Here is a 21,016-nt window from a genome sequence, read left to right on the forward strand (position 1 = left end):
TGCAGAGATCAGGAGTTGATACTACAGGAAGCTCATGACTCGCCATACTCGATACATCCCGGAAGCACCAAGATGTATTTGGATTTAACAGAGCGTTTCTGGTGGACAGGAATGAAGAAGGATATTGCCGAGTATGTAACAGTATGTGATGTATGTGAGAGAGTGGCGGAAGAACATCAGAAGCCAGCAGGATTACTGCAGCCTATGCCGATACCCAAATGGAAGTGGGACAAGGTTGGCATGGATTTTATCACCGGATTACCCAGGCCCCGATCAGGATATGATTCTATCTGGGTACTAGTGGATCGTTTGACCAAGGTGGCTCACTTTATCCCAGTGAAAACCACTTATACAAGTGTGAAGTTGGCCAAGATATATATGACCAGGATCGTATGTCTACATGGAGTTCCGAGGACCATCGTATCAGATAGAGGAACACAGTTCACTTCAAAGTTTTGGCATCACTTACACCAGACTTTGGGAACCAGACTGGAGTTTAGTACAACATTTCATCTGCAGACAGATGGACATACCGAGAGAGTTAATCAGATTCTGGAGGACATGTTGAGAGCTTGTGCGCTAGATTATAGATCTAGTTGGGATGATAATTTGCCCTATGCAGAGTTCTCTTACAACTACAGTTATCAAGCCAGTCTGAAGATGACACCTTTCGAAGCTTTGTATAGAAGAAGGTGCAGGACACCATTGATGTAGGATGAAGTTGGAGACCGTCAGTTGTTTGGACCGGATTTGATTAAAGAGTCAGAAGAGAAGGTTAAATTGATCTGAGATAGACTGAAGGTAGCTCAGTCCAGGCAGAAGAGTTATGCATACTCAAAACGCAAGGAGGTGAAGGAAATATGCCCTAGAGGCAATAATAATGTTATTATTTTATTTCCTTATATCATGATAAATGTTTATTATTCATGCTAGAATTGTATTATCTGGAAACATAATACTTGTGTGAATACATAAACAAACTAAACGTCACTAGTATGCCTCTACTTGACTAGCTCATTAATCAAAGATGGTTATGTTTCCTAACCATAGACATGTGTTGTCATTTGATTAACGGGATCACATTATTAGGAGAATAATGTGATTGACATGACCCATTCCATTAGCTTAGCACCCGATCGTTTAGTATGTTGTTATTGCTTTCTTCATAACTTATACATGTTCCTGTGACTATGAGATTATGCAACTCCCGTTTGCCGGAGGAACACTTGTGTGCTACCAAACGTCACAACATAACTGGGTGATTATAAAGGTGCTCTACAGGTGTCTCCAAATGTACATGTTGGGTTGGCGTATTTCGAGATTATGATTTGTCACTCCGATTGTCGGAGAGGTATCTCTGGGCCCTCTCGGTAATGCACATCACCTAAGCCTTGCAAGCAATGCAACTAATGAGTTAGTTACGAGATGATGTATTACGGAACGAGTAAAGAGACTTGCCGGCAACGAGATTGAACTAGGTATTGAGATACCGACGATCGAATCTCGGGCAAGTAACATACTGATGACAAAGGGAACAACGTATGTTGTTATGCGGTCTGACCGATAAAAGATCTTCGTAGAATATGTGGGAGCCAATATGAGCATCCAGGTTCCGCTATTGGTTATTGACCGGAGACGTGTCTCGGTCATGTCTACATTGTTCTCGAACCCGCAGGGTCCGCACGCTTAAGGTTTCGATGACAATTATATTATGAGTTTATTTGTTTTGATGTACCGAAGTTAGTTCGGAGTCCCGGATATGATCACAGACATAATGAGGAGTCTCTAAATGGTCGAGACATAAAGATTGATATATTGGACGGCTATATTCGGACACCGGAAGTGTTCCGGGGAAGTTTCGGATAAAACCGGAGTACCGGGGGGTTACTGGAACCCCCCGGGGGGTTAATGGGCCTCATGGGCCTAAAGTGGAGAAGAGGAGGGGCGGCCAGGGCAGGCCGCGCGCCCCCTCTCCCCCTAGTCCGAATTGGACAAGGAGGGAGGGGCAGCGCCCCCCTTTCCTTCCTCTCCTCTCTCCCTTCCTTCCCCCTCTCCTACTTGGACAAGGAAAAGTAGGACTCCTCCCTGGCGCGCCTCTTCATGGCTGGCCGCCCCTCCCCCTTGCTCCTTTATATACAGGGGCAGGGGGGCACCTCTAGAGACAACAATTGATCCTTGAGATCTCTTAGCCGTGTGCGGTGCCCCCTTCCACCATAATCCTCGATAATATTGTAGCGGTGCTTAGGCGAAGCCCTACGACGGTAGAACATCAAGATCGTCACCACGCCGTCGTGCTGACAGAACTCTTCCCCGACACTTTGCTGGATCGGAGTCCGGGGATCGTCATCGAGCTGAACGTGTTCTAGAACTCGGAGGTGCCGTAGTTTCGGTGCTTGATCGGTCGGGCCGTGAAGACGTACGACTACATCAACCGCGTTGTTATAACACTTCCGCTTTCGGTCTACGAGGGTACGTGGACAACACTCTCCCCTCTCATTGCTATGCATCACCATGATCTTGCGTGTGCGTAGGAAAATTTTGAAATTACTACGTTCCCTAACAGTGGCATCAGAGCCAGGTTTTATGTGTTGATGTTATATGCACGAGTAGAACACAAGTGAGTTGTGGGCGATATAAGTCATACTGCTTACCAGCATGTTATACTTTGGTTCGGTGGTATTTTTGGATGAAGCAGCCCGGACCGACATTACGCGTACGCTTACGCGAGACTGGTTCTACCGACGTGCTTTGCACACAGGTGGCTGGCGGGTGTTAGTTTCTCCAACTTTAGTTGAACCGAGTATGGCTACGCCCGGTCCTTGCGAAGGTTAAAACAGCACCAACTTGACAAACTATCGTTGTGGTTTTGATGCGTAGGTAAGACTAGTTCTTGCTTAAGCCCGTAGCAGCCATGTAAAACTTGCAACAAACAAAGTAGAGGACGTCTAATTTGTTTTTGCAGGGCATGTTGTGATGTGATATGGTCAAGACATGATGCTAAATTTTATTGTATGAGATGATCATGTTTTGTAACCGAGTTATCGGCAACTGGCAGGAGCCATATGGTTGTCGCTTTATTGTATGCAATGCAACTGCGCTGTAATGCTTTACTTTATCACTAAGCGTAGCGATAGTCGTGGAAGCATAAGATTGGCGAGACGACAACGATGCTACGATGGTGATCAAGGTGTCGCGCCGGTGACGATGGTGATCATAACGGTACTTCGGAGATGGAGATCACAAGTACAAGAAGATGATGGCCATATCATATCACTTATATTGATTGCATGTGATGTTTATCTTTTATGCATCTTATCTTGCTTTGATTGACGGTAGCATTATAAGATGATCTCTCACTAATTATCAAGTAGTGTTCTCCCTGAGTATGCACCGTTGCCAAAGTTCGTCGTGCCCAGACACCACGTGATGACCGGGTGTGATAAGCTCTACGTCCATCTACAACGGGTGCAAGCCAGTTTTTGCACACGCAGAATACTCAGGTTAAACTTGACGAGCCTAACATATGCAGATATGGCCTCGGAACACTGAGACCGAAAGGTCGAGCGTGAATCATATAGTAGATATGATCAACATAGCAATGTTCACCATTGAAAACTACTCCATTTCACGTGATGATCGGTTATGGTTTAGTTGATTTGGATCACGTAATCACTTAGAGGATTAGAGGGATGTCTTTCTAAGTGGGAGTTCTTAAGTAATATGATTAATTGAACTTAAATTTATCATGAACTTAGTACCTGATAGTATCTTGCTTGTTTATGTTTGGTTGTAGATAGATGGCCCGTGCTGTTGTTTCGTTGAATTTTAATGCGTTCCTTGAGAAAGCAAAGTTGAAAGATGATGGTAGCAATTACACGGACTTGGTTCGTAACTTGAGGATTATCCTCATTGCTGCACAGAAGAATTATGTCCTGAAAGCACCGCTGGGTGCCAGGCCTGCTGCTGGAGCAACACCAGATGTTATGAATGTCTGGCAGAGCAAAGCTGATGACTACTTGATAGTTCAGTGTGCCATGCTTTACGGCTTAGAATCGGGACTTCAACGACGTTTTGAACGTCATGGAGCATATGAGATGTCCAGGAGTTGAAGTTAATATTTCAAGCAAATGCCTAGATTGAGAGATATGAAGTCTCCAATAAGTTCTATAGCTGCAAGATGGAGGAGAACAGTTCTGTCAGTGAGCATATACTCAAAATGTCTGGGTATAATAATCACTTGATTCAATTGGGAGTTAATCTTCTAGATGATTGCGTCATTGACAGAATTCTCCAATCACTGCCACCTAGCTACAAGAGCTTCGTGATGAACTATAATATGCAAGGGATGAATAAAACTATTCCCGAGCTCTTCGCAATGCTGAAAGCTGCGGGGGTAGAAATCAAGAAGGAGCATGAAGTGTTGATGGTTAACAAGACCACTGGTATCAAGAAAAAGGGCAAAGGGAAGAAGAAGGGGAACTTCAAGAAGAACAGCAAGCAAGTTGCTGCTCAAGAGAAGAAACCCGAATCTGGACCTAAGCCTGAAACTGAGTGCTTCTACTGCAAGCAGACTGGTCACTGGAAGCGGAACTGCCCGAAGTATTTGGCGGATAGGAAGGATGGCAAGGTGAACAAAGGTATATGTGATATACATGTTATTGATGTGTACCTTACTAGAGCTCGCAGTAGCACCTGGGTATTTGATACTTGTTCTGTTGCTAATATTTGCAACTCGAAACAGGGACTACAGATTAAGCGAACACTGGCGAAGGAAGAGGTGACGATGCGCGTGGGAAATGGTTCCAAAGTCGATGTGATCGCGGTCGGCACGCTACCTCTACATCTACCATCGGGATTAGTACTAGACCTAAATAATTGTTATTTGCCAGCGTTGAGCATGAACATTATATCTGGATCTTGTTTAATGCGAGACGGTTATTCATTTAAATCAGAGAATAATGGTTGTTCTATTTATATGAGTAATATCTTTTATGGTCATGCACCCTTGAAGAATGGTCTATTTTTGATGAATCTCGATAGTAGTGATACACATATTCATAATGTTGAAACCAAAAGATGTAGAGTTGATAATGATAGTGCAACTTATTTGTGGCACTGCCGTTTAGGTCATATCGGTATAAAACGCATGAATAAACTCCATACTGATGGACTTTTTGAATCACTTGATTATGAATCACTTGGTACTTGCGAACCGTGCCTCATGGGCAGGATGACTAAAACACCGTTCTCCGGTACTATGGAGAGAGCAACAGATTTGTTGGAAATCATACATACAGATGTATGTGGTCCAATGGATGTTGAAGCTCGTGGCGGATATCGTTATTTTCTCACCTTCACAGATGATTTAAGCAGATATGGGTATATCTACTTAATGAAACATAAGTCTGAAACATTTGAAAAGTTCAAAGAATTTCAGAGTGAAGTTGAAAATCATCGTAACAAGAAAATAAAGTTTCTATGATCTGATCGTGGAGGAGAATATTTGAGTTACGAGTTTGGTCTACATTTGAAACAATGCGGAATAGTTTCGCAACTCACACCACCCGGAACACCACAGCGTGATGGTGTGTCCGAACGTCATAATCGTACTTTACTTGATATGGTGCGATCTATGATGTCTCTTATAGATTTACCGCTATCGTTTTGGGGTTATGCTTTAGAGACGGTCGCATTCACGTTAAATAGGGCACCATCAAAATCCGTCGAGACGATGCCTTATGAACTGTGGTTTGGCAAGAAACCAAAGTTGTCATTTCTGAAAGTTTGGGGCTGCGATGCTTATGTGAAAAAACTTCAACCTGATAAGCTCGAACCCAAATCGTAGAAATGTGTCTTCATAGGATACCCAAAGGAGACTGTTGGGTACACCTTCTATCACAGATCCGAAGGCAAGACATTTGTCGCTAAGAATGGATCCTTTCTAGAGAAGGAGTTTCTCTCGAAAGAAGTGAGTGGGAGGAAAGTAGAACTTGATGAGGTAATTGTACCTGCTCCCTTATTGGAAAGTAGTACATCGCAGAAACCAGTTTCTGTGACACCTACACCAATTAGTGAGGAAGCTAATGATAATGATCATGAAACTTCAGAACAAGTTACTACCGAACGTCGTAGATCAACCAGAATAAGATCCGCACCAGAGTGGTACGGTAATCCTGTTTCTAGAAGTCATGCTACTAGATCATGATGAACCTACGAACTATGAAGAAGCGATGGTGAGCCCAGATTCCGCAAAATGGCTTGAATCCATGAAATCTGAGATGGGATCCATGTATGAGAACAAAGTATGGACTTTGCTTGACTTGCCCAATGATCGGCAAGCAATTGAGAATAAATGGATCTTCAAGAAAAAGACTGACGCTGACGGTAATGTTACTGTCTACAAAGCTCGACTTGTCGCAAAAGGTTTTCGACAAGTTCAAGGGATTGACTATGATGAGACCTTCTCACCCGTAGCGATGCTTAAGTCTGTCCGAATCATGTTAGCAATTGCCGCATTTTATGATTATGAAGTTTGGCAGATGGATGTCAAAACTGCATTCCTGAATGGATTTCTGGAAGAAGAGTTGTACATGATGCAGCCGAAAGGTTTTGTCGATCCAAAGGGAGCTAACAAAGTGTGCAAGCTCCAGCGATCCATTTATGGACTGGTGCAAGCCTCTCGGAGTTGGAATAAACGCTTTGATAGTGTGATCAAAGCATTTGGTTTTGTACAGACTTTTGGAGAAGCCTGTATTTACAAGAAAGTGAGTGGGAGCTCTGTAGCATTTCTGATATTATATGTAGATGACATATTACTAATTGGAAATGATATAGAATTTCTGGATAGCATAAAGGGATACTTGAATAAGAGTTTTTCAATGAAAGACCTCGGTGAAGCTGCTTACATATTGGGCATTAAGATCTATCGAGATAGATCAAGACGCTTGATTGGACTTTCACAAAGCACATACCTTGACAAAGTTTTGAAGAAGTTCAAAATGGATCAAGCAAAGAAAGGATTCTTGCCTGTGTTACAAGGTGTGAAATTGAGTAAGACTCAATGCCCGACCAATTCAGAAGATAGAGAGAAAATGAAAGATGTTCCCTATGCTTCAGCCATAGGCTCTATCATGTATGCAATGCTGTGTACCAGACGTGATGTGTGTCTTGCTATAAGTCTAGCAGGGAGGTACCAAAGTAATCCAGGAGTGGATCACTGGACAGCGATCAAGAACATCCTGAAATACCTGAAAAGGACTAAGGATATGTTTCTCGTATATGGAGGTGACAAAGAGCTCATCGTAAATGGTTACGTTGATGCAAGCTTTGACACTGATCCGGACGATTCTAAATCGCAAACCAGATACGTGTTTACATTAAACGGTGGAGCTGTCAGTTGGTGCAGTTCTAAACAAAGCGTTGTGGCGGGATCTACATGTGAATTGGAGTACATAGCTGCTTCGGAAGTAGCAAACGAAGGAGTCTGGATGAAGGAGTTCATATCCGATCTAGGTGTCATACCTAGTGCATCGGGTCCAATGAAAATCTTTTGTGACAATACTGGTGCAATTGCCTTGGCAAAGGAATCCAGATTTCACAAGAGAACCAAGCACATCAAGAGACGCTTCAATTCCATTCGGGATCTAGTCGAGGTGGGAGACATAGAGATTTGCAAGATACATACGGATCTGAATGTTGCAGACCCGTTGACTAAGCCTCTTCCACGAGCAAAACATGATCAGCACCAAAGCTCCATGGGTGTTAGAATCATTACCGTGTAATCTAGATTATTGACTCTATTTCAAGTGGGAGACTGAAGGAAATATGCCCTAGAGGCAATAATAATGTTATTATTTTATTTCCTTATATCATGATAAATGTTTATTATTCATGCTAGAATTGTATTATCTGGAAACATAATACTTGTGTGAATACATAAACAAACTCAACGTCAGTAGTATGCCTCTACTTGACTAGCTCATTAATCAAAGATGGTTATGTTTCCTAACCATAGACATGTGTTGTCATTTGATTAACGGGATCACATTATTAGGAGAATAATGTGATTGACATGACCCATTCCATTAGCTTAGCACCCGATCGTTTAGTATGTTGCTATTGCTTTCTTCATAACTTATACATGTTCTTGTGACTATGAGATTATGCAACTCCCGTTTGTCGGAGGAACACTTGTGTGCTACCAAACGTCACAACGTAACTAGGTGATTATAAAGGTGCTCTACAGGTGTCTCCAAATTTACATGTTGGGTTGGCGTATTTCGAGATTATGATTTGTCACTCCGATTGTCGGAGAGGTATCTCTGGGCCCTCTCGATAATGCACATCACCTAAGCCTTGCAAGCAATGCAACTAATGAGTTAGTTACGAGATGATGTATTATGGAACGAGTAAAGAGACTTGCCGGCAACGAGATTAAACTAGGTATTGAGATACCGACGATCGAATCTCGGGTAAGTAACATACTGATGACAAAGGGAACAACGTATGTTGTTATGCGGTCTGACCGATAAAAGATCTTTGTAGAATATGTGGGAGCCAATATGAGCATCCAGTTTCCGCTATTGGTTATTGACCAGAGACGTGTCTCGGTCATGTCTACATTGTTCTCGAACTCGTAGGGTCCGCACGCTTAAGGTTTCAATGACAATTATATTATGAGTTTATTAGTTTTGATGTACCGAAGTTAGTTCAGAGTCCCGGATATGATCACAGACATAACGAGGAGTCTCGAAATGGTCGAGACATAAAGATTGATATATTGGACGGCTATATTCGGACACCGGAAGTGTTCCGGGGAAGTTTCGGATAAAACCGGAGTACCGGGGGGTTACTGGAACCCCCCGGGGGGTTAATGGGCCTCATGGGCCTAAAGTGGAGAAGAGGAGGGGCGGCCAGGGCAGGCCACGCGCCCCCTCTCCCCCTAGTCCGAATTGGACAAGGAGGGAGGGGCAGCGCCCCCCTTTCCTTCCTCTCCTCTCTCCCTTCCTTCCCCCTCTTCTACTTGGACAAGGAAAAGGAGGGAGTCCTACTCCCGGTAGGAGTAGGACTCCTCCCTGGCGCGCCTCTTCATGGCCGGCCGCCCCTCCCCCTTGCTCCTTTATATACAGGGGCAGGGGGGCACCTCTAGAGACAACAATTGATCCTTGAGATCTCTTAGCCGTGTGCGGTGCCCCCCTCCACCATAATCCTCGATAATATTGTAGCGGTGCTTAGGCGTAGCCCTGCGACGGTAGAACATCAAGATCGTCATCACACCGTCGTGCTGACGGAACTCTTCCCCGACACTTTGCTGGATCGGAGTCCCGGGATCGTCATCGAGCTGAACGTGTGCTAGAACTCGGAGGTGCCGTAGTTTCGGTGCTTGATCGGTCGGGCCGTGAAGACGTACGACTACATCAACCGCGTTATTATAACGCTTCCGCTTTCGGTCTACGAGGGTACGTGGACAACACTCTCCCCTCTCATTGCTATGGATCACCATGATCTTGCGTGTGCATAGGAAAATTTTGAAATTACTACGTTCCCCAACAGGAGGTGGTCTATGAAATCGGAGATAGAGCATATCTTCGAGTGTCACCTCTACGAGGAGTTAAACGCTTTGGAGTTAAGGGAAAGTTAGCCCCGAGATTTGTAGGACCATACCGATTTTTGGAACGTATGGGAGAGGTGGCGTACAAGTTGAAGTTACCTGAAGGACTGTCAGGAGTTCATGATGTGTTTCTCATTTCCCAGTTGAAGAAGTGCCATGCAAAGATGGCCGATATTCCTATGAGATATACAGTGCCCCTGGAAGCAATTCAGTTGGATAGCGATCTGACTTACGAGGGAAAACCAGTCAAAATTCTCGAGTTTGCCAGCCGAGTTACCCGCAGTAACATGATCAAGTTTTGCAAAGTTCAATGGAGCCACCATACCGAGGATGAAGCCACCTGAGAACGAGAGGAAGATCTACGGAAAGACCACCCAGACCTATTTTCTAGCCAACCTGAATCTCGAGGACGAGATTCATCTTAAGGGGTAGGTTTGTAACATCCCTAAATTTCAATTTGGAATGTTATACATAGGTCATCATATGCATATCATATTTTATTTGCATTTTGGTTTGTGATCCTAAAAATCCTAAGCAACTCGAGGACCCACGGAGAGAGTTGGGGATTTTATTATTTTCATATTTGAATTTTCTCAAATATTGAAAAAGTGGATCACTTTGGTTTTAATTATTTTCTCTCCAAATAATATTTCCAATATTAAAATACATGAGAGGAGATAATATGACTTCTCCAAAATAAAAGGAATATTGGAGGAAAAATGTTAAAATCAAATAAATAATTTTATTTGGATTTTATTGCTATTTTATTTGAATTAGAAAAAAATATGCATTTTTAAATTTGCATTTTAGGCCAAGAAAATGTTCACTTTGTTCTAAATATTTTATTTAGACGACGAAAATTGTTTTTGGCATTTTTAGATTTTTTTTATATTTCTTTAGGAATTTTCTTTTGGCGGAATTAATTTTTTTAAAAGGTTCCGGACCGACTGGGCCGAAGCCCAGCCGGCCCACTCCCGCGCCTCCATCGCCTTCGTCCCCGAGCCGGACTCCCGAAGGAGTCCGACGCCGCCATGTCGCCGGCCGGCCCCCTCCCCTCCTTATAAGCCGCTTGCCGTCGACCCTCGCCTCCCCACCTCGAGCCCTGCACTACCCGCCGCAGCCGCCGCCTCGCGCCGCTCGCCGCTGTCCTGCGCTGCCGCCTGCAGCACCGCGCCGCCGCCAGACACCCGTGCCGCCGCCGTAGGCCCGCACCCGCGCCGCCGTCGCCCATGCCGCCCCTCCCACCGGATCTCGTTTCCCCCCCGCCGCCGTTGACCTCGCCGATCCGCCGCCGTTTTTTCCGGTTTTAGGTAAAGCCGCCGGTTTTTATAAAACCCTAGGATCGGTTTTTTGATCGGTTTGGTTCGGTTTTCTTCAGTTTCGTTATTTAGCGAGCATTCGCTCGTTAGTTCGTTTTTAACAAACACATTCGCCCGTTCGTCACTGTTAGCGGACGTTCGTCCGATAGATTTTTCTTTTATTTTCTTTTTCAGTGAGGGACCTATCCGCAATTATTTTTATCATAGATTAGCCCCTGATCATCAAACCCTCGCCGTTTCTAAACCGTTTGTCCAAATCCAGCGAAACCAACGCCAAAATCTTCGTCTTGAGCCCCTCTTTATGTTTAATCAACTTTAACAAGGTTTTGAAAATTTAAAATTTGGTTACAAGCAGATTTGTTTTCGAAGTTCTTTTGACCGTAGTTTCAGTTCCGTAGCTCCGATTTGATTGATTCTTTTTGCAAATCGAAGCTCTTCAGTTGAACTTTCAGATTTGATCTTCTTATTTGAGTTTTACCCATGCATCTTTGCTTGAGTGCTTATGTATGCTATTGTTTGTTTGCGATTGAATTCCCGGAGTGCGAAGCGTGCTACTACGAGTCTCTAGGGTTTGCGGATCGTCAACAAGGCAAGTAACACATTGATCATACCCCTTTATTACCCAATTTTTATGCATTAGTTCAAACCCTCAAACATTGCATGAGTAGTGTCTCTTAACATGTGGGTTTTTGGAAGTAGATGATGAGGTAGAACCTATCACCCTTTATTATCAAACCTTGGGAGTTACTTCTACGTTATGCCTATAATGCCATGCTATGCTAGTAGAAGTGGATTGGGTTTGAGTGTATCCATGACAGATGTGAGATTGTTAGTTAATGGTTAACTTAAGGTGGCTACTTAAATACACATCTGGGTGGATTGGTTGCGGGCACCTCGGGATATACCAGTGCTGTCCTTTTGGTTCGCCACCCAGGCTCAAAGGGATCATAAGATTATTCATGCTAGAAACTTCCGTGTGCAGCCGCAAGATATTATGGGTTCTAGCATAGTTGAGTATGTTGCATGACTTCTTCCAGTGGTAGGCTAGCAGATGTAGGGGATTTAGGTTGGTACTGTCTACCCGGGGTTAGAGTTAATGCTTCTGAAAGACTGTGTCTCGGTCATCCGTTTCTCAAATACCTTGTAGTGCAAGAAATCCAACGGAGCAGATCAAGTCTTGTGGGAAAAAATGCACAAACCTCTGCAGAGTGTACAAACTAATCATGGTTAGTCGTGTCCCCGGTTATGGACATCTTGAGTATCTGGTTCTTGAATTATCCTGTTGATCTCATCACTCTAAATTAATTTGTTGGGTTGTTAATTACCTTTAATTGGGATTGAGATGGGGATTTACCATTCTCAATGTTTATCAACTACCATGATAGTGAAACAAAATATATTCCTTTGATGTAGGAAAAAATTGGCTTTTCGCAAAACATTATTGTTGGGGAACGCGGTAATTTCAAAAATTTCCTATGCACACACAAGATCATGGTGATGCATAGCAACGAGAGGGGAGAGTGTTGTCTACGTACCCTCATAGACCGTTCGCAGAAGCGTTATATCAACGCGGTTGATGTAGTCGTACGTCTTCACGATCCGACCGATCCAAGTACCGAAAGCACAGCACCTCGGAGTTCTGCACACGTTCGGCTCGGTGATGTCCTCGCCTTCTCGATCCAGCAAGAGGGGCGAAGTAGTAGATGAGTTCCGGCAGCACGACGGCGTGGTGACAGTGTTGGTGAAGAACAATCTCCGCAGGGCTTTGCCTAAGCTCTACGAAAACTATGACGGAGGATAAACTAGAGGGGACAGGGTTGCCGGCACACGGCTTGGTGTTTCTTGATGTGTCTTTGGTGCTAGCGCTGCCCTTCTATTTATATGTTGAGCCCTGGGGTCGAAACTTGGAGCAAAAGCCTCCTCAAAGACGGTTTTGCCCGAAAGGCAAGAGTCCCACTCGGACTCCAGGACCAAACGCCACAATCCTTAGCGTCTGGCTCAGACACCATGGGCCTCGGCATCTGGCCCAGGGCCAGATGCTAGGGTCTCTGGCGTTTGGCCCCCTGGCCTCCGCAAAACTCCTTTTGCACTGACTTATAGCCCCATGGGCCTGACCCCTTGGCCAAACCATATAATCCAATATATGAATCTTTACCTCCGGACCATTCCGGAGCTCCTTGTCATGTCCGTGATCTCATCCGGGACTCCAAACAACATTCGGTCACCAACATACATAACTCATAGTACTATATCATGAACGAACGTTAAGTGTGCGGACCCTACGGGTTCGAGAACTATGTAGACATGACCGAGACACCTCTCTGGTCAATAACCAATAGCGGGACCTAGATGCCCATATTGTCTCCTACATATTCTACGAAGATCTTTGTCGGTCAGATCGCATAACAACATACGTTGTTCCCTTTGTCATTGGTATGTTACTTGCCCGAGATTCGGTCGTCGGTATCTCAATACCTAGTTCAATCTCGTTACCGGAAAGTCTCTTTACTCGTTCCGTAATACATCATCCCGCAACTAACTCATTAGTTGCAATGCTTGCAAGGCTTATAGTGATGTGCATTACCGAGTGGGCCCAGAGATACCTCTCCGACAATCGGAGTGACAAATCCTAATCTCGAAATACGCCAACACAACAAGTACCTTCGGAGACACCTGTAGAGCACCTTTATAATCACCTAGTTACGTTGTGACGTTTGGTGGCACACAAAGTGTTCCTCCGGTAAACGGGAGTTGCATAATCTCATAGTCATAGGAACATGTATAAGTCATGAAGAAAGCAATAGCAACAAACTAAACGATCAAGTGCTAAGCTAACAGAATGGGTCAAGTAAATCACATCATTCTCCTAATGATGTGATCCCGTTAATCAAATGACAACGCATGTCTATGGTTAGGAAACTTAACCATCTTTGATCAATGAGCTAGTCAAGTAGAGGCATACTAGTGACACTCTGTTTGTCTATGTATTCACACATGTACTATGTTTCCGGTTAATACAATTCTAGCATGAATAATAAACATTTATCATGAAATAAGGAAATAAAGAATAACTTTATTATTGCCTCTAGGCATATTTCCTTCAGTCTCCCACTTCCACTAGAGTCAATAATCTAGATCACATCGCCATGTGATTTAAAACTAATAGTTCACATTACCATGTGATTAACACCCATAGTTCACATCGCCATGTGACCAATACTCAAAGGGTTTACTAGAGTCAGTAATCTAGTGCACATCGCCATTTGATTAACACCCAAAGAGTACCAAGGTGTGATCATGTTTTGCTTGTGAGAGAAGTTTAGTCAATGGGTCTGCCACATTCAGATCCATATGTATTTTGCAAATTTGTATGTCAACAATGCTCTGCACGGAGCTACTCTAGCTAATTGCTCCCACTTTGAATATGTATCTAGATCGAGACTTAGAGTCATCCAGATCAGTGTCAAAGCTTGAATCGATGTAACTCTTTACGAGAACCTTTTGTCACCTCCATAATCGAGAAACATATCCTTATTCCACTAAGGATAATTTTGACCGCTGTCCAGTGATCTACTCCTATATCACTATTGTACTCCCTTGCCAAAAATAGTGTAGGGTATACAATAGACCTGGTACACAGCATGGCATACTTTATAGAATCTATGGCTGAGGCATAGGGAATGACTTTCATTCTCTTTCTATCTTCTGCCGTGGTCAGGCTTTGAGTCTTACTCAATTTCACACCTTATAACAAGCAAGAACTCTTTCTTTGACTGTTCCATTTTGAACTACTTCAAAATCTTGTCAAGGTATGTACTCATTGAAAAAACTTATCAAGCGTCTTGACCTATCTCTATAGATCTTGATGCTTAATATGTAAGCAGCTTCACCGAGGTTTTTATTTGAAAAAACTCCTTTAAAACACTCCTTTATGCTTTGCAGAATAATTCTACATTATTTCCGATCAACAATATCTCATTCACATGTACTTATCAGAAATGTTGTAGTGCTCCCACTCACTTTCTTGTAAATACAGGCTTCACCGCAAGTCTGTATAAAACTATATGCTTTGATCAACTTATCAAAGCGTATATTCCAACTCCGAGATGCTTGCACCAGTCCATAGATGGATCCCTGGAGCTTGCATATTTTGTTAGCACCTTTAGGATTGACAAAACTTTATTGTTGCATCATATACAACTCTTCTTTAATAAATCCATTAAGGAATGTAGTTTTGTTTATCCATTTGCCAGATTTCATAAAATGTGGCAATTGCTAACATGATTCGGACAGACTTAAGCATAGATACGAGTGAGAAACTCTCATCGTAGTCAACACCTTGAACATGTCGAAAACCTTTTGCGACAATTATAGCTTTGTAGATAGTAGCACTATTATCAGCGTCCGTCTTCCTCTTTAAGATCCATTTAATCTCAATGGCTCGCCGATCTTTGGGCAAGTCAATCAAAGTCCATACTTTGTTCTCATACATGGATGTCATCTCAGATTTCATGGCCTCAAGCCATTTCGTGGAATCTGGGCTCATCATCGCTTCCTCATAGTTCGTAGGTTCGTCATGGTCAAGTAACATGACCTCCAGAACAGGATTACCGTACCACTCTGGTGTGGATATCACTCTGGTTTACCTACGAGGTTCGGTAGTAACTTGATCTGAAGTTATATGATCATCATCATTAGCTTCCTCGCTAATTGGTGTAGTAGTCACAGGAACAGATTTCTATGATGAACTACTTTCCAATAAGGGAGCAGGTACAGTTACCTCATCAAGTTATACTTTCCTCCCACTCACTTCTTTCGAGAGAAACTCCTCTAGAAAGGATCCATTCTCAGCAATGAATATCTTGCCTTCGGATCTGTGATAGAAGGTGTACCCAACATTTTTCTTTTGGGTATCCTATGAAGACACACTTCTCTGATTTGGGTTTGAGCTTATCAGGTTGAAACTTTTTTCACATAAGAATTACAACCTCAAACTTTAAGAAACGACAGCTTAGGTTTCTTCCCAAACCATAGTTCATACGGTGTCGTCTCAACAGATTTAGATGGTCCCTATTTAACGTGAATGCAGCTATCTCTAATGCATAACCCCAAATCAATAGTGGTAAATCGATAAGAGACATCATAGATTGCACTATATCAAATAAAGTACGGTTATGACGTTTGGACACACCATTACGCTGTGGTGTTCCAGGTGACATGAGTAATGAAACTATTTCACATTGTTTTAACTGAAGGCCAAACTCGTAACTCAAATATTTTACTTCTGCGATCATATTGTAGAAACTTTTATTTTTGTTACGGTGATTCTCCACTTCACTCTGAAATTCTTTGAACTTTTCAAATGTTTCAGACTTGTGTTTCATCAAGTAGATATACTCATATCTGCTCAAATCATCTGTGAAGATCAGAAAATAATGATACCTGCCGTGAGCCTCAATATTCATCGGACCACATACATCAGTATGTATGATTTCCAACAAATATGTTGCTCGCTCCATTGTTCCGGAGAATGGAGTCTTCGTCATCTTGCCCATGAGGCATGGTTCGCAAGCATCAACTGATTCATAATCAGGTGATTCCAAAAGCCCATCAACATAGATTTTCTTCATGCGCTTTACACCAATATGACCTAATCGGCAGTGCCATAAATAAGTTGCACTATCATTATGAACTTTGCATCTTTTGGCTTTAATATTATGAAAATGTGTATCACCACGATCGAGATCCAACAAACCATTTTCGTTGGGTGTATGACCATAAAAGCTTTTATTCATGTAAACAGAACAACAATTATTCTCTAACTTACATGAATAACCGTATTGCAATAAACACGATCCAATCATATTCATGCTCAACGCAAACACTAAATAACATTTATTTTAGGTTTAACACTAATCCCGAAAGTATAGGGAGTGTGCGATGATGATCATATCAATCTTGGAACCATTTCCAATACACATCGTCACTTCACCCTTAACTAGTCTTTGTTCATTTTGCAACTCTCGTTTCGAGTTACTATTCTTAGCAACTGAACTAGTATCAAATACTGAGGGGTTGCTACAAACACTAGTAAAGTATACATCAATAACATGTATATCAAATATACCTATGTTCACTTTGCCATCCTTCTTATCCGCCAATTACTTGGGGTAGTTCCGCTTCCAGTGACCAGTCCCTTTGCAGTAGAAGCACTCAGTTTCAGGCTTAGGTCCAGACTTGGGTTTTTTTTCACTTGAGCAGCAACTTGCTTGCCGTTCTTCTTGAAGTTCCCCTTTCTTCCCTTTGTCCCTTTACTTGAAACTAGTGGTTTTGTTTACCATCAACACTTGATGCTTTTCTTGATTTCTACCTTCGTTGATTTCAGCATCACAAAGAGCTTGGGAATCGTTTCCATTATCCCATGCATATTATAGTTCATCACGAAGTTCTACTAACTTGGTGATGATGACTAGAGAATTCTGTCAATCACTATTTTATCTGGAAGATTAACTCCCACTTGATTCAAGTGATTGTAGTACCCAGACAATCTGAGCACATGCTCACTGCTTGAGATATTCTCCTCCATCTTTTAGCTATAGAACTTGTTGGAGACTTCTTATCTCTCAACTCGGGTATTTTCTTGAAATATTAACTTCAACTCCTGGAACATCTCATATGGTCCATGACGTTCAAAACGTCTTTGAAGTCCCGATTCTAATCCGTTTAAGCATGGTGCACTAAACTATCAAGTAGTCATCATATTGAGCTAGCCAAACGTTCATAACATCTGCATCTGCTCCTGCAATAGGTTTGTCACCTAGCGGTGCATCAAGGACATAATTCTTCTGTGCAGCAATGAGGATAGACCTCAGATCATGGATCCAATCCGCATCATTGCTACTAACATGTTTCAACTTAGTTTTCTCTAGGAACATATCAAAAATAAAACAGGGGAGCTAAACGCGAGATATTGATCTACAACATAGATATGCTAATACTACCAGGACTAAGTTCATGATAAATTTAAGTTCAATTAATCATATTACTTAAGAACTCCTACTTAGATAGACATCCCTCTAATCCTTTAAGTGATCACGTGATCCATATCAACTAAACCATGTTCGATCATCACGTGAGATGGAGTAGTTTCAATGGTGAACATCACTATGTTGATCATATCTACTATATGATTCACGCTCGACCTTTCGGTCTCAGTGTTCCGAGGCCATGTCTGTTATATGCTAGGCTCGTCAAGTTTAACCTGAGTATTCCGCGTGTGCAAACTGTTTTGCACCCGTTGTATTTGAACGTAGAGCCTATCACACCCGATCATCACGTGGTGTCTCAGCACGAAGAACTTTCGCAACGGTGCATACTCAGGGAGAACACCTGTACCTTGATAATTAGTGAGAGATCATCTTATAAAGCTACCGTCGAACTAAGCAAAATAAGATGTATAAAATATAAACATCACATACAATCAAAATATGTGACATGATATGGCCATCATCATCTTGTGCCTTTGATCTCCATCTCCAAAGCATCATCATGATTTCCATCGTCACCGGCATGACACGATGATCTCCACCATCTTGATCTATATCAATGTGTCGTCACATGGTCGTCTCGCCAACTATTGCTCTTGCAACTATTGCTATCGCATAGCGATAAAGTAAAGCAATTATTTGGTGCTTGCATCTTATGCAATAAAGAGACAACCATAAGGCTTCTGCCAGTTGCCGATAACTTCAACAAAACATGATCATCTTATACAACAACTTATATCTCATCACGTCTTGACCATATAACATCACAGCATGCCCTGCAAAAACAAGTTAGACGCCCTCTACTTTGTTGTTGCAAGTTTTACGTGGCTGCTCCGGGCTGAGCAAGAACCGTTCTTACCTATGCATCAAAACCACAACTATAGTTTGTCAAGTTAATGATGTTTTAACCTTCTCAAGGACTGGGCGTAGCCACACTCGGTTCAACTAAAGTTGGAGAAACTGACACCCGCTAGTCACCTATGTGCATAGCACGGCGGTAAAACCAGTCTCGCATAAGAGTACGCGTAATGTCGGTCCGGGCTGCTTCATCCAACAATACCGCCGAACCAAAGTGTGACATGCTGGTAAGCAGTATGACTTATATCGCCCACAACTCACTTTTATTCTACTCGTGCATATTACATCAACGCATCAAACCTGGCTCGGATGCCACTGTTGGGGAACACAGTAATTTCAAAAATTTCCTACGCACACGCAAGATCATGGTGATGCATAGCAACGAGAGGGGAGAGTGTTGTCTACGTACCCTCGTAGACCGTTTGCGGAAGCGTTATATCAACGCGGTTGATGTAGTCGTACGTCTTCACGATTCGACCGATCCAAGTACCGAAAGCACGGCACCTCCGAGTTCTGCACACGTTTGGCTTGGTGATGTCCTTGCCTTCTCGATCCAGTAAGAGGGGCGAAGTAGTAGATGAGTTCCGACAGCACGACGGCGTGGTGACGGTGTTGGTGAAGAACAATCTCCGCAGGGCTTCGCCTAAGCTCTACGAAAACTATGACGGAGGATAAACTAGAGGGCACGGGGTTGCCGGCACATGGCTTGGTGTTTGTTGATGTTTCTTTGGTGCTAGCCCTGCCCCTCTATTTATATGTTGAGCCCTGGGGTCGAAACTTGGAGCAAAAGCCTCCTCAAAGTCGGTTTTGCCCGAAAGGCAAGATTCCCACTCGGACTCCAGGACCAAACGCCACAATCCTTGGCGCCTGGCCTAGATGCCATGGGCCTCGGCATCTGGCCCAGGGCCAGACGCCAGGGTCTCCGGCGTTTGGCCCCCTGGCCTCCGCAAACTCCTTTTGCACCAACTTATAGCCCCATGGGCGTGACCCCTTGGCCAAACCATATCATCCAATATATGAATCTTTACCTCCGGACCATTCTGGAGCTCCTCGTCATGTCCGTGATCTCATCCGGGACTCCGAACAACATTCGGTCACCAACATACATAACCCATAGTACTATATCGTCAAAGAACGTTAAGCGTGCGGACCCTACGGGTTCGAGAACTATGTAGACATGACCGAGACACCTCTCTGGTCAATAACCAATAGCGAGACCTGGATGCCCATATTGGCTCCTACATATTGTACGAAGATCTTTATCGGTCAGACCGCATAACAACATACGTTGTTCCCTTTGTCATCGGTATGTTACTTGCCCGAGATTTGATCGTCGGTATCTCAATACCTAGTTCAATATCGTTACCGGCAAGTCTCTTTACTCGTTCCGTAATACATCATCCCGCAACTAACTCATTAGTTGCAATGCTTGCAAGGCTTATAGTGATGTGCATTACCGAGTGGGCCTAGAGATACCTCTCTAACAATCGGAGTGACAAATCCTAATCTCGAAATACACCAACCCAACAAGTACCTTCGGAGACACCTGTAGAGCACCTTTATAATCACCTAGTTACGTTGTCACATTTGGTGGCACACAAAGTGTTCCTCCGGTAAACAGGAGTTGCATAATCTCATAGTCATAGGAACATGTATAAGTCATGAAGAAAGCAATAGCAACAAACTAAACAATCAAGTGCTAAGTGATGTCTACTACACAACCTTCTTCTTGTAGATGTTGTTGGGCCTCCAAGTGCAGAGGTTTGTAGGACAGTAGCAAATTTCCCTCAAGTGGATGACCTAAGGTTTATCAATCCATAGGAGGCGTAGGATGAAGATGGTCTCTCAAGCAACCCTGCAACCAAATAACAAAGAGTCTCTTGTGTCCCCAACACACCCAATACAATGGTAAATTGTATAGGTGCACTAGTTCGGCGAAGAGATGGTGATACAAGTGCAATATGGATGGTAGATAAAAGTATTTGTAATCTGAAATTATAAAAACAGCAAGGTAAATAATGGTAAAAGTGAGCGTAAACGGTATTGCAATGCGTGGAAATAAGGCCTAGGTTTATACTTTCGCTAGTGTAAGTTCCCTCAACAATACTAACATAATTGGATCACATAACTATCCCTCAACATGCAACAAAGAGTCACTCCCAAGTAACTAATAGCGGAGAACG

This window comes from Triticum urartu, chromosome 1 (assembly GCF_003073215.2).
Source record: "Triticum urartu cultivar G1812 chromosome 1, Tu2.1, whole genome shotgun sequence".
Classification (NCBI taxonomy): Eukaryota; Viridiplantae; Streptophyta; class Magnoliopsida; order Poales; family Poaceae; genus Triticum; species Triticum urartu.